General features: G+C 31.3%; 1 non-coding gene across 1 annotated transcript; it reads left to right on the forward strand.

Annotated features, from left to right (window-relative positions):
* Positions 1-12,387: 12,387 nt before the first annotated feature.
* LOC143875386 (5S ribosomal RNA) lies at positions 12,388-12,506 on the forward strand. Its single transcript, XR_013250032.1, has one exon. It is a non-coding gene; the product is annotated as a 5S ribosomal RNA (ribosomal RNA).
* The last annotated feature ends 373 nt before the right edge of the window (positions 12,507-12,879 follow it).

Raw genomic sequence — 12,879 nt, forward strand, 5'->3', positions numbered from 1 at the left:
AGCCAAGTTTTGAGGATGAGATGATATTGAATCTTAGATTTAGATGATAAAGGATGGAGATTGAAAAAATAGAAAGTTTCTTATTTTAAAAACTTTATAAAACAACCATCTTCTAGAAATAGGTGACCCTAGAGATGGTGTCAAGGAGCTTTTAGCCTAGTTTTGGGATGATGATAAGATGGTTTTGAATCTTAGATTTAGGTTATCATGGATGGAGATTGAAAAAATAGAAAGTCTCTTATTTTAGAAACTTTATAAAACATCTATCTTTTAGACAAACGATACCCTAAAGATGATGTCAACGAGGTTTTAACCAAGATTTGGAATGAGAATGAGAGGGTGTTGAATCTTAGATTTAGTTGATGACGAATGAAGATTGAAAAAATTGAAAGTTTCTTATTCTAGAAACTTTATAAGAGATTAATCTTTTAGACTTAGTAAACCCTAAAGATGGTGTCTAGGAGCTTTTAGCCTAGTTTTGAGATGATGATAAGATGATATTCAATCTTAGATTTGGTTGATGAATGATGGAGATTAAAAAATAGAAAGTTGCTTATTTTAGAAACATTTTAAAACATCCAACTTTTAGACATAGGAAACCCTAGAGATGGTGTCAACGAGCTTTTAGCTAAGTTTTGAAATGATTATGAGATGATATTAAATCTTAGAATTAGTTGATGAAGGATGGAGACTAAAAAAATAGAAAGTTTCTTATTTTAGAAACTTTATAAGACATCAATCTTTTAGACATAAGAACCCCTAGAGATGGTGTCAAGGAGCTTTTGGTCAAGTTTTGAGATGAGGATGAGAGGGTATTGGATCTTAGATTTAGTTGATAAAGGATGGATATTGAAAAAATAGAAAGTTTCTTATTTTAGATACTTTATAAAACATCCATCTTTCACACATAAGAGACGCTAAAGACGGTGTTAAGGAGTCTTTAACTATGTTTTAGGGTGAGCATGAGATGATCTTGAATCTTAGATTTAGTTGATGAAGGATGGAGATTGAAAAAATAGAAAGTTTATTATTTTAGAGATTTTATAAAACATCTATCTTTTAGTTATAGGAACCCTAGAGACGATGTCAACGAGCTTTTAGCCAAGTTTTGGGATGAGAATGAGAGGGTACTGAATCATAGATTTAGTTGATGAAGGATGGAGATTAAAAAAATAGAACGTTTCTTATTTTTGAAACTTTAAAAAACTTACGTCATTTAGACATAGGAAACCCTAGTGATGGTGTCAATGTGCTTTGAGCCATGTTTTGGGATGAGGATGAGATGGTATTGAATCGTAGATTTAGAAGGATAGAGATTGAAAAAAAAAGTTTCTTATTTTAGAAACTTTATAAAACATCCACCTTTTAGACGTAGAAAACTTTATAGATGGTGTCAACGGGCTTTTAGCCATATTTTTTAGATGAAGATTAAATGTTATTGAATCTTAGATTTAGCTGATCAAGGATGGAGATGGTAAAATTGAAAGTTTCTTATTTTAGAAACTTTATAAAACATCAATCTTTAAGACAAATGAAACCCTATAAATGGTGTGAAGGAGCTTTTAGCTAAGTTTTGAGATGAGGATTAATGGTATTTAATTTTTGATTTATATGAGCAAGGATGGAGATTGAAAACATAAAAAGTTTTTAATTTTAGAAACCTTAGAAAACATCAATGTTTTAGACATAGGAAACCTTGAAGATGGTGTCAAGGAGCTTTTAGTTAAGTTTTGAGATGCGAATGAGATGATATTGAATCTAAGATTTAGTTGATGAAGGATGGAGATTGAAAAAAAAAGTTTCTTATTTTAGAAACTGTATAAGACATCAATCTTTTAGACATAAGAAACCCTACAGATGGTGTGAATAAACTTTTATCCAAGTTCAGAGATGCGGATGAGATGGTATTGAATCTTATACTTAGTTGATAAAGGATGAAGATTGAAAAAATAGAAGGTTTCTTATTTTAGAAACTTTATAAAACATCCAACTTTTAGAGATAAGTGACCCTAGACACGGTGTCAAGGAGCTTTTAACCATGTTTTGAGATAACAATTAGATGATACTGAATCTTAGATTTAAATGATGAAGGATGGGAATTCAAAAAATAGAATGTTTCTTATTTTAGAAACTTTATAAAACATCGATCTTTTAGACAAAGGAAACCCTAGAGAATATGTCAACGAGCTTTTAGCCATGTTTTGGGATAAGAATGAGAGGGTATTGTATCATAGATTTAGTTGATTAAGTAAGGAGATTGAAACTTTATAAAAATCCAACTTTTAGACATAGAAAACCTTAGAGATGTTGTCAAGGTGCTTTTAGTCAAGTTTTCAGATGAGGATGAGATGGTATTGGATCTTAGATTTAGTTGATAAAGGATGGAGATTGAAAAAATAGAAAGTTTCTTACTTTACAAACATTATAAAGCATCATTCTTTAAGACATAGGAGAACCTAAAGACGGTGTCAAGGAGCTTTTAGCCGTGTTTTGGGATTAGGATGAGAACATATTAAATCATAGATTTAGTTGATTTAAGATGGAGATTTAAAGAATAGAAAGTTTCTTATCTTAGAAACTTTGTAAAACATACATCTTTTAGACATAGGAAACCATAGAGATGATGTCAACGAGCTTGAAGCTAAGTTTTTGGATGAGAAGTAGAGAGTACTGAATTATAGATTTAGTTGATGAAGGATGGAGATTGAAAAATTAGAAAGTTTCTTATTTTAGAAACTTTCTAAAACATCAATATTTTAGACATAAGAAACCCTAGAGATAGTGTCAAGGTGCTTTTAGCCACGTTTTAGGATGAGGATGAGATGGTATTGAATCAAAGATTTAGATGGTGAAGGATAAAACATCTATCTGTTGGACATAGGAAACCCTAGAGATGGTGTCAAAGAGCTTTTAGCTAAGTTTTGAGATGAGGATGAGATGATATTGAATCTTTGATTTAGTTGGTAAAGGATGGAGATTGAAAAAATTGAAAGTTTCTTATTTTAGAAACTTTATAAGACATCCATCTTTCAGACGTAGGAAACTCTAAAGATGGGGTCAATGAGCTTTTTGCTCAGTTTTGAGATGATAATGAGATTGTATTGAATCTTAGATTTAGTTGATAAATGATGAAGATTGAAAAAATAAAAAGTTTATGAAGGATGTGGACTAAAAAAATAGACAGTTTCTTATTTTAGAAACTTTATAAGACATCAATCCGTTAGACATAGGAACCCCAAGAGATGGTGTGAAGGAGCTTTTAGTAAAATTTTGAGATTAGGACGAGATGGTATTAAATCTTAGATTTAGGTTATAAAGGATGGAGGTTGAAAAAATAGAAAGTTTCTTATTTTAGAAACTTTATAAAACTCTTAGATTTAGTTGATAAAGGATGAAGATTAAAAAAATAAAAAGTTTCTTATTTTATAAACTTTATAAAACAACCATCTTTTATACATAAGAGACCTTAGAGGTGGTGTGAAGGAGCTTTTAGCCTAGTTTTGGGATGATGATAAGATGGTTTTGTATCTTAGATTTAGTTGATCATGGATGGAGATTGAAAAGATATAATTTTTCTTATTTTAGAAACTTTATAAAGCATCTATCTTTTACACATAAGAAACCCTAGAGATAATGTCAACGAGGTTTTAACCAAGTTTTGGGATGAGAATTTGAGTATATTGAAAAAATAGAAAGTTTGTTATTTTAGAAACTTTATAAACTATTAATCTTTTAGACTTAGTAAACCTTATAGATGGTGTAAATGAGCTTTTAGCGAAGTTTGGAGATGAGGATGAGATGGTATTGAATCTTATATTTAGTTGATAAAGGATGGAGATTGAAAAAATAAAAAGTTTTTTATTTTAGAAATTTTATAAAATATCTATCTTTTAAAAATACGAAACCCTAGAGATTATGTTAACGAGCTTTTAGCCAACTTTTGAGATGAGAATGAGAGGGGATTGAATCTTATATTTAGTTGATTAAGGATTTAGATTGGAAAAATAGAAAGTTTCATATCTTATAAACGTTGTAAGACATCCATCTTTTAGACATACGTAACCATAGAAATGTTGTCAAGTAGATTTTAGCCAATTTTTGAGATGAGGATGAGATGGTATTGAATCTTAAATTTAGTTGATGAAGGATGGAGATTGAAAAAATAAAAAGTTTCTTATTTTAGAAACTTATAAAACATCTATCTTTTAAACATAGGAAGCCCTAGAGATAATATCAACGAGCTTTTAGCCAAGTTTTGGGTTGAGAATGAGAGGGTATTGAATCTTAGATTTAAGTTGATGAAGGATGGAGATTCAAAAAATAGAAGGTTTCTTATTTTAGAAACTTTAGAAAATATCAATCTTTTAGACTTAATAAACCTTAGAGATGGTGTCAAGGAGCTTTTAGCCAAGTTTTGAGATCAGGATGATATGGTTTTGAATCTTAGATTTAGTTTACGACGGATGGAGATTGAAAAAATGAAAGTTTCTTAGTTTAGAAATTATGTAAAACATCATTATTTTGGACATATGAAACCCTATAGAAAGTTTCTTATTTTAGAAACTTTATATAATATCAATCTTTTAGACTTAGTAAACCTTGGAGATGGTGTCAATGATGAGCTTTTAGACAAGTTTGGAGATGAGGATGAGATGGTATTGAATCTTATATTTAGTTGATAAAGGATGGGGATTGAAAAAATAGAAAGTTTTTTATTTTAGAAACTTTATAAAACATCAATCTTGTAGACATATGAAACCCTAGAGATGATGTCAACGAGCTACTAGCCAACTTTTGAGATGAGAATGTGAGGGTATTAAAATAGATAGTTTTTTATTTTAGAAACTTTGTATGACATCCATCTTTTAGACATAAAAAACTTTAGAGATGGTGTCAAGGGGCTTTTAGCTAAGTTTTGAGATGACGATGAGATGATATTGAATCTTAGATTTAGTTGATAAAGGATGGAGATTGAAAAAATAGAATGTTTCTTATTTTAGAAACTTTATAAAACATCCATCTTTTAGACATATGAAACCCTATATATGGTGTCAAGGAACTTTTAGCCAACTTTTGAGATGAGGAGGGATGATATTGAATCTAAGAGTTAGTTGATAAGGAATAGAGATTTAAAAAATAGATGGTTTCTTATTTTAGAAACTTTGTAAGACATCAATCTTTTAGCATAGGAAACCTTAGGGATGGTGTCCTGGAGCTTTTAGCCAAGTTTTGAGAAGATGATGAGTTGGTATTGAATTTTAGATTTAGTTGATAAAGGATGGAGATTGAAAAAATAGAAACTTTATTTTTGTAGAAAGTTTAAAAAACATCCATCTTTTAGACATATGAGACCCTAGAGACGGTGTCAATGAGCTTTTAGCCATGTTTTGGGATGAGGATGAGAGGGAATTGAATCTTAGATTTAGTTGATTAATGATGGAGATTGAAAAAATAGAAAGTTTCATATTTTAGAAACTTTATCAAACATCCATCTTTTAGACATATGAAGCCCTAGAGATGATATCAACAAGCATTTAGCCAAGTTTTGGGATGAGAATGAGAGGGTATTGAATCTTGGATTTAGTTGATGAAGGTTGGAGATTGAAAAAATTGAAAGTTTCTTATTTTATGAACTTTATAAAATATCAATCTTTTAGACTTAGTAAACCGTAAAGATGGTGTTAAGGAGCTTTTAGCCAAGTTTTGATATGAGGATGAGATGGTATTGAATCTTAGATTTAGTTGATGAATAATAGAGATTGAGAAAATAGAAAGTTTCTTATTTTAGAAACTTTATAAAACATCAATCTTTTAGACATAGGAAACCCCATAGATGGTGTTGAGGTGTTTTTAACAAAGTTTTGAGATGCAGATGAGATGATATTGAATTTTAAATTTAGTTGTTGAAGGGTGGAGATTGAAAAAATAGAAAGTTTCTTATTTTTAAAACTTTATAAGACATCAATCTTTTAGATATAGGAAACCCAAAAGATGGTGTCGACGAGCTTTTACCCAAGTTTTGAGAAGTGGATGAGATGGTATTGAATCTTAGAATTAGTTTATAAAGGATGAAGATTGAAAAATAGAAAGTTTCTTATTTTAGAAACTTTATAAAACATCAAACTTTTAGATGTAGGAAGTCCAAGACACAGTGTCTAGGAGCTTTTAGCCATGTTTTGGGATGAGGATGAGCTCATATTGAATCTTAGATTTAGTTGATGAATGATGGAGATTGAAAATATAGAAGGTTTCTTGTTTTAGAAACTTTATAAAACATCCATCTTTTAGTCATATGAAGCCCTAGAGATGATAGCAACGAGCATTTAGCCAAGACTTGGGATGAGAATGAGAGGGTGTTGAATCTTAGATTTAGTTGATAAAGGATGGAGATTGAAAAAATAGAATGTTTCATATTTTAGAATCTTTACAAAATATCAATCTTTTAGACTTAATAAACCCTAGAGATGGTGTGAAGGAGCTTTTAGCCAAGTTTTGAGATGAGGATGATATGGTATTGAATCTTAGATTTAGTTTACGACGGATGGAGATTGAAAAATAAAAAATTTCTTATTTTAGAAACTTTTTAAAACATCCATCTTTTACACATATGAAACCCTAGAGATGATGCTAACGAGCTTTTAGCCAAGTTTGGGATCAGAATGAGAGGGTATTGAATCTAAGATTTCGTTGATTAAGGATGGAGGTTGAAAAAATAGAAAGTTTCTTATTTTAGAAAATTTGTAAAACATCAATCTTTTAGACTGAGTAAACCATAGAGATGGTTTAAAGAAAGTTTTAGCCAAGTTTTGAGACATAGGAAACCTTAGAGATGGGGGCTTTTAGCTAAGTTTTGAGGTGAGAATGAGATGGTATTGAATCTTAGATTTAGTTGATAAAGAATGAAGATTGAAAAAATAGAAAGTTTCTTATTTTAGAAACTGTATAAGACATCAATCTTTTAGACATAGAAACCCAACAGATGGTGTGAATGAGCTTTTAGCCAAGTTTTGGGATGAGGATGAGATGGTATTGAATCTTATATTTAGTTGATAAAGGATGAAGATTGAAAAAATAGACACTTTCTTATTTTAGAAACTTTATAAAACATCCATCTTTAGATATAGGGGACCTTAGACACTGTGGCAATGAGCTTTTAACCATGTTTAAGGATTACGATGAAATGATAGTGAATCTTAGATTTAGCTGAGGAATGATTGAGATTGAAAAAGGAGAAAGTTTCTTCTTTTATAAACTTTATAAAATATCCATCTTTCAGATATTGGAAGCCCTAGAGATGATGTGAACGAGCTTTTAGCTAAGTTTTGCGGTGGGAATGAGAGGGTGTAAAATCTTAGATTTAGTTGATTAAGGATGTAGATTGAAAAAATAGAAAGTTTCTTTTTTAGAAACTTTATCAAACATCCATCTTTTAGACTTAGGAAGCCCTATAGATGATATCAACGAGCATTTAGCCAAGTTTTGGGATGAGAATGAGAGGGTATTGAATCTTAGATTTAGTTGATGAATGATGAAGATTGAAAAAATTGAAAGTTTCTAATTTTAGAAACTTTATAAAATATCAATCTTTTAGACTTAGTAAACTGTAAAGATGGTGTCAAGGAGCTTTTAGTCAAGTTTTGAGATGAGAATGAGATGGTAATGAATCTTAGATTTAGTTGATGAAGGATAGAGAAGGAAAAATAGAAAGTTTCTTATTTTAGAAACTTTATAAAACATACATCCATTCGACATAAGAAACCCTAGAGATGGTGTCAAGGTGCTTTTAGCAAAGTTTTGGGATGAAGATGAGATGTTATTGAATCGTAGATTTAGTTGGAGAAGGATAGAGATTGAAAAATAGAAAATTTCTTATTTTAGAAACATTATAAAACGTCCACCTTTAAGACATAGGAAACTCTATAGATGGTGTCAACGAGCTTTTAGCCAAGTTTTGTTATTAGGATTAGATGGTATTGAATTTTAGATTTAGTTGATCAATGATGCAGATTGTAAAATAGAAAGATTCTTATTTTAGAAACTTTATAAAACATCAATCTTTTAGACAAAGGAAACCCCATAGATGGTGTCAAGGAACTTTTAGCCAAGATTTGAGATGAGGATTAGATGGTATCAAATCTTTGATTTATTTGAACAATGATGGAGATTGAAAAAATAGAACGTTTCTTAATTGAGAAACTTTATAAAACATCTAACTTTTTGACATTAGAAACCCTAGAGATGGTGTGAAGGAGCTTTTAGCTAAGTTTTGAGATGAGGATGAGATGATACTGAATCTTAGATTTAGTTGATGAAGGATGGTAACTGAAAAAAATAGAAAGTTTCTTATTATTGAAACTTTGTAAGAAATCAATCTGTTAGACATAGGAAACCCAAAAGGTGGTGTCGAGGAGGTTTTAAGCAAGTTTTGAGATGAGGATGAGATGGTATTGAATCTTAGAATTAGTTTATAATGGATGAAGATTGAAAAAATAGAAAGTGTCTTATTTTAGAAACTTTACAAAACTTCAATCTTTTAGAGGTAGGAGACCTTAGACACGATGTCAAGGAGCTTTTATCCATGTTTTGGGATGAGGATGAGATAATATTGAATCTTAGATTTAGTTGATGAAGGATGGAGATTGAAAAAATAGAAAGTTCCTTATTTTAGAAACTTTATAAAACATCTATCTTTTAGACATAAGAAGCCCTAGAGGTGATATCAACGAGCTTTTAGCCAAGTTTTGGGATGAGAATGAGAGGGTATTGAATTTAGATTTAGTTGATGGCGGATGGAGATTGAAAAAATAGAAGGTTTCTTATTTTAGAAACTTTACAAAATATCAATCTTTTTTACTTAATAAACCCTAGAGATGGTGTCAGGGAGCTTTTAGCCAACTTTTGAGATGAGGATGATATTGGATTGAATCATAGATTTAATTTACGACGGATGAAGATTGAAAAATTAAAAGTTTCTTATTTTAGAAACTTTATTAAACATCTATCTTTTAGACATATGAAACTCTAGAGATGATGTCAACGTGCTTTTAGCCAAGTTTTGGGATCAGAATGAGAGGGTATTGAATCTTAGATTTTGTTCATGAAGGATAGAGATTGATAAAATAGAATATTTTTTATTTTTGAAACTTTATAAAACATCAATATTTTAGACTTAGTAAACCCTAGAGATGGTGTAAAGAAGGTTTTTGCCAAGTTTTGAGATGAGGAAGTATTGGTTTTCAATCTTAGATTTAGTTGATGATGGATGGAGATTGAAAAAAATAGAAAGCTTCTTATTTTAGAAACTTTATAAAACATCAATCTTTTAGACATTGGAAACCCTAGAGATGGCGTCATGGAGTTTTTAGCCAAGTTTTGAGATAAGGATGAGATGGTATTGAATCTTAGATTTAGTAGATGAAGGATGGAGATTGAAAAAACATAAAGTTTTTTATTTTAGAAACTTTATAAAGCATCTATCTTTTAGACATTCCTATAAATGGTGTCCACGCATCACATCTAACATCTATGCCTAAAAAGAGTTGGTATCAGTATCATCTGTCATTAGAATGAGCAGTAGAATCCACCGTCTCTCAAGGAGGCGGAGAAGACTAGAGCCAATCCAATGCCAAACAACCCTGCTACCTCTCTCCACATATCACATATAATCCTAACTCATCTCATCTAAGAAAGCGGTAAACAAACGCAAGCGTAACTATAGCAAAAGAGACAAACCTTTACAGTGAGCAAGTGCCAGTAAATGATAGCAAAAGTAATAATCAGCAATTGTAAAGAGCTACAGCTAAGCATATGAGAACTACAGCTAAACATGTGAGTAATCAAATAAGAAAATAATCCTAGTATGAAAGAAGACATACTGTCATGGTCTTATACAAGAAATAATGATAACCACAAACACAAACCCCAAAGCACTAACAACAAACCCTAAGACTCTAATTATTTTTTTGCTTGAATCTTGGATAGTCTGATATTCATCTGAAGCCGCTTACGCATCCTTGCCTCTACAGGAATTAAGGCCACGTAGTTCTCGCACCTATTCTAAACTACAATGCCTAACAAATCTAAGACGGCTATCCTAAACTCAATCAATTAGACTTGACTAATTGTTAATAGCTTATTGCATACGATTAGTTAGGTTCCACTTGTTTGTGAGTTTTAAGACTCCCTATATGTCCTAACTAATGCTAGTTAGCCCTAAACTAATGCAGGTGGGCTCTACATCCTATGTTCACTGGGCTGTAATCCTAAAGAAGATAATGGGCTATGGAGCTTTTAGCCAAGTTTTGGGATGAGGATGAGATGGTAATGAATCTTAGATTTAGTTTATTACGGATGGCGGTTGAAAAATTGAAAGTTTCTTATTTTAGAAACTTTATAAAACATCCATTTTTAGATATCGAAAATCCTAGAGATGATGTCAACGAGCTTTTAGCCAGGTTTTGGGATCAGAATGAAAGGGTATTGAATATTAGATTTAATTGATGAAGGATAGAGACTGAAAAATAGAAAGTTTCCGATTTTTGAAACTTTATAAGACATCCATCGTTTAGACATACGAAACCCTAAAGATGGTGTCAAAGAGCTTTTACCTAAGTCTTGAGAAGAAGATGGGATGGTATTAAATCTTCGATTTAGTTCATGAATGATGGAGATTGAAAAAATAAAAAGTTTCTTATTATAGAAACTTTATAAAACATCCATCTTTTAGACATAGGAAACCCTAGAGATGATGTCAACGAGCTTTTAGCAAAGTTTTTGGATGAGAATGAGAAAGTATTGAATTTTAGATTTAGTTGATGAAGGATGTAGATTGAAAAAATAGAAAGTTTCTTATTTTAGAAACTTTATAAAACATCCATTTTTTAGACTTAATAAACCCTAGAGATGGTGTCAAGGAGCTTTTAGGTAAGGTTTGAGATGAGGATGAGATGGTATTGAATCATAGATTTAGTTGATAAAGTATGGAGATTGAAAAAATAGAAAGTTTCTTATTCTAGAAACTTTATAAAACATCCATCTTTTAGACGTAGGAAACCCTAGAGGAGGTGTTAAAGAGCTTTTAGCCAAGTTTTGAGATGAGGATAAGATGGTATTGAATCTTAGATTTAGTTGATAAAGGATGGAGATTGAAAAAATAGAAAGTTTCTTATTTTAGAAACTTTATAAAACATCAATCTTTTTTACACAGGAAACCTTAGAGATGGTGTGAAGGAGCTTTTAGCCAAGTTTTGAGATGAGGATGAGATGATATTGAATCTTAGATTTTGTTAATGAATGATGGAGATTGAAAAAATATAAAGTTTCTTATTTTATACACTTTATAAAACATCAATCTTTTACACTTAGTAAACCTTAGAGATTGTGTCATGGAACTTTGCCAAGTTCTGGGATGAGGATGAGATGGATAAAAGCTCCTTGACACGATCTCTAGGGTTTCTAATGTCTAAAAGATAGATATTTTATAAAGTTTATAAAATCTGAAACTTTCTATTTTTTCGATACCCATCCTTCATCAAGTGAATCTAAGATTCAATACCCTCTCATTCTCATCCCAAAACTTAGCTAAAAGCTCGTTGACATCATCTCTACGGTTTTAATACCATAAAAGATGGATGTTATATAAAGTTTAAAAAATAAGAAACTTTATATTTTGTCAATCTCCATACATCATCAACTAAATCAAAGATTCAATAATATTTCATCGCCATCCCAAAACTTGGCTCAAAGCTCATTGACACCATATTTAAGGTCTCCTATGTTTAAAAGATGGATGTTTTATAAAGTTTCTACAATCAGAAACATTCTATTTTTTCAATCTCAATCATTCATCAACTAAATCTAAGATTCAATGCTATCTCATCCTCATCTCAAAATTTGGCTAAAAGCTCATTAACACCATCTCTAAGGTTTCCTATGTCTAAAAGATGGATGTTGTATAAAGTTTCAAAAATCAGAAACTTTCTATTTTTTCAATCTCCATCCTTGATCAACTAAATATAAGATTCAATACCATCTAAACCTCATCTCAATACTTAAGTAAAAGCTCATTGACACCATATAGATGGTTTCCTATGTCTAAAAGATAGATGTTTTATAAAAATTCTTTAGATCAGAAACTTCCTGTTTTTCAATCTCAATCCTTCCTCAACTAAATCTAAAATTCAATACCATCTCATTCTCATATCAAAACTTTGTTAAATGCTCATTGACACCATCCTTAGGATTTCTTATGTCTAAAAGATAGATATTTTATAAAGTTTCTAAATAAGAAACTTTTTATTTTTTCTCCATCCTTCATCAACTAAATTTAAGAATCAATACCATCGCTAACTCATCCAAAAACATGGCTAAAAGATGGATGTAGGGTCTCATTGCGATCATACCAGCACAAATGCACTGGATCCCATCAGAACTCCGAAGTTAGGCGTGCTTGGGCGAGACTAGTACTAGGATGGGTGACCTCCTGGGCAGTCCTCGTGTTACACCCCTGTCACTTTTTTCGGCTATCTACCACTTTTTTCCAACAATCTTTCGGTTCTGGAATGTCGACGAGGATTGAAACGCACGTTTGGTGCGACGCCTCTTAGGTTTCGGTTCGGATATATTTATTTTCTTCCGGATGGTGAATTCAAATACGTTCGATCTTTATTATGGCGGGGTGATAGTGTCGTTTGATTGGAAAAACGGAATTCGTTCTGACATTTCATTTGCAGTCAGAATATAGCGGGGGTTTGTTTATATTCAGTGTCGTCCCGGCCATAGCGGATGAGTGTACTAGTGGATGCGAGTCAGGAATCCGGTCGGAAGGTGTTTACAGGCCGTGAGCTACCCTTGGGTGCACAAATATCGTTCCGACGATAA

The sequence above is a fragment of the Tasmannia lanceolata genome, unplaced genomic scaffold (assembly GCF_043159265.1).
Source record: "Tasmannia lanceolata isolate RefF3 unplaced genomic scaffold, GAP_Taslan_0.1 ptg000003l, whole genome shotgun sequence".
Lineage (NCBI taxonomy): Eukaryota > Viridiplantae > Streptophyta > Magnoliopsida > Canellales > Winteraceae > Tasmannia > Tasmannia lanceolata.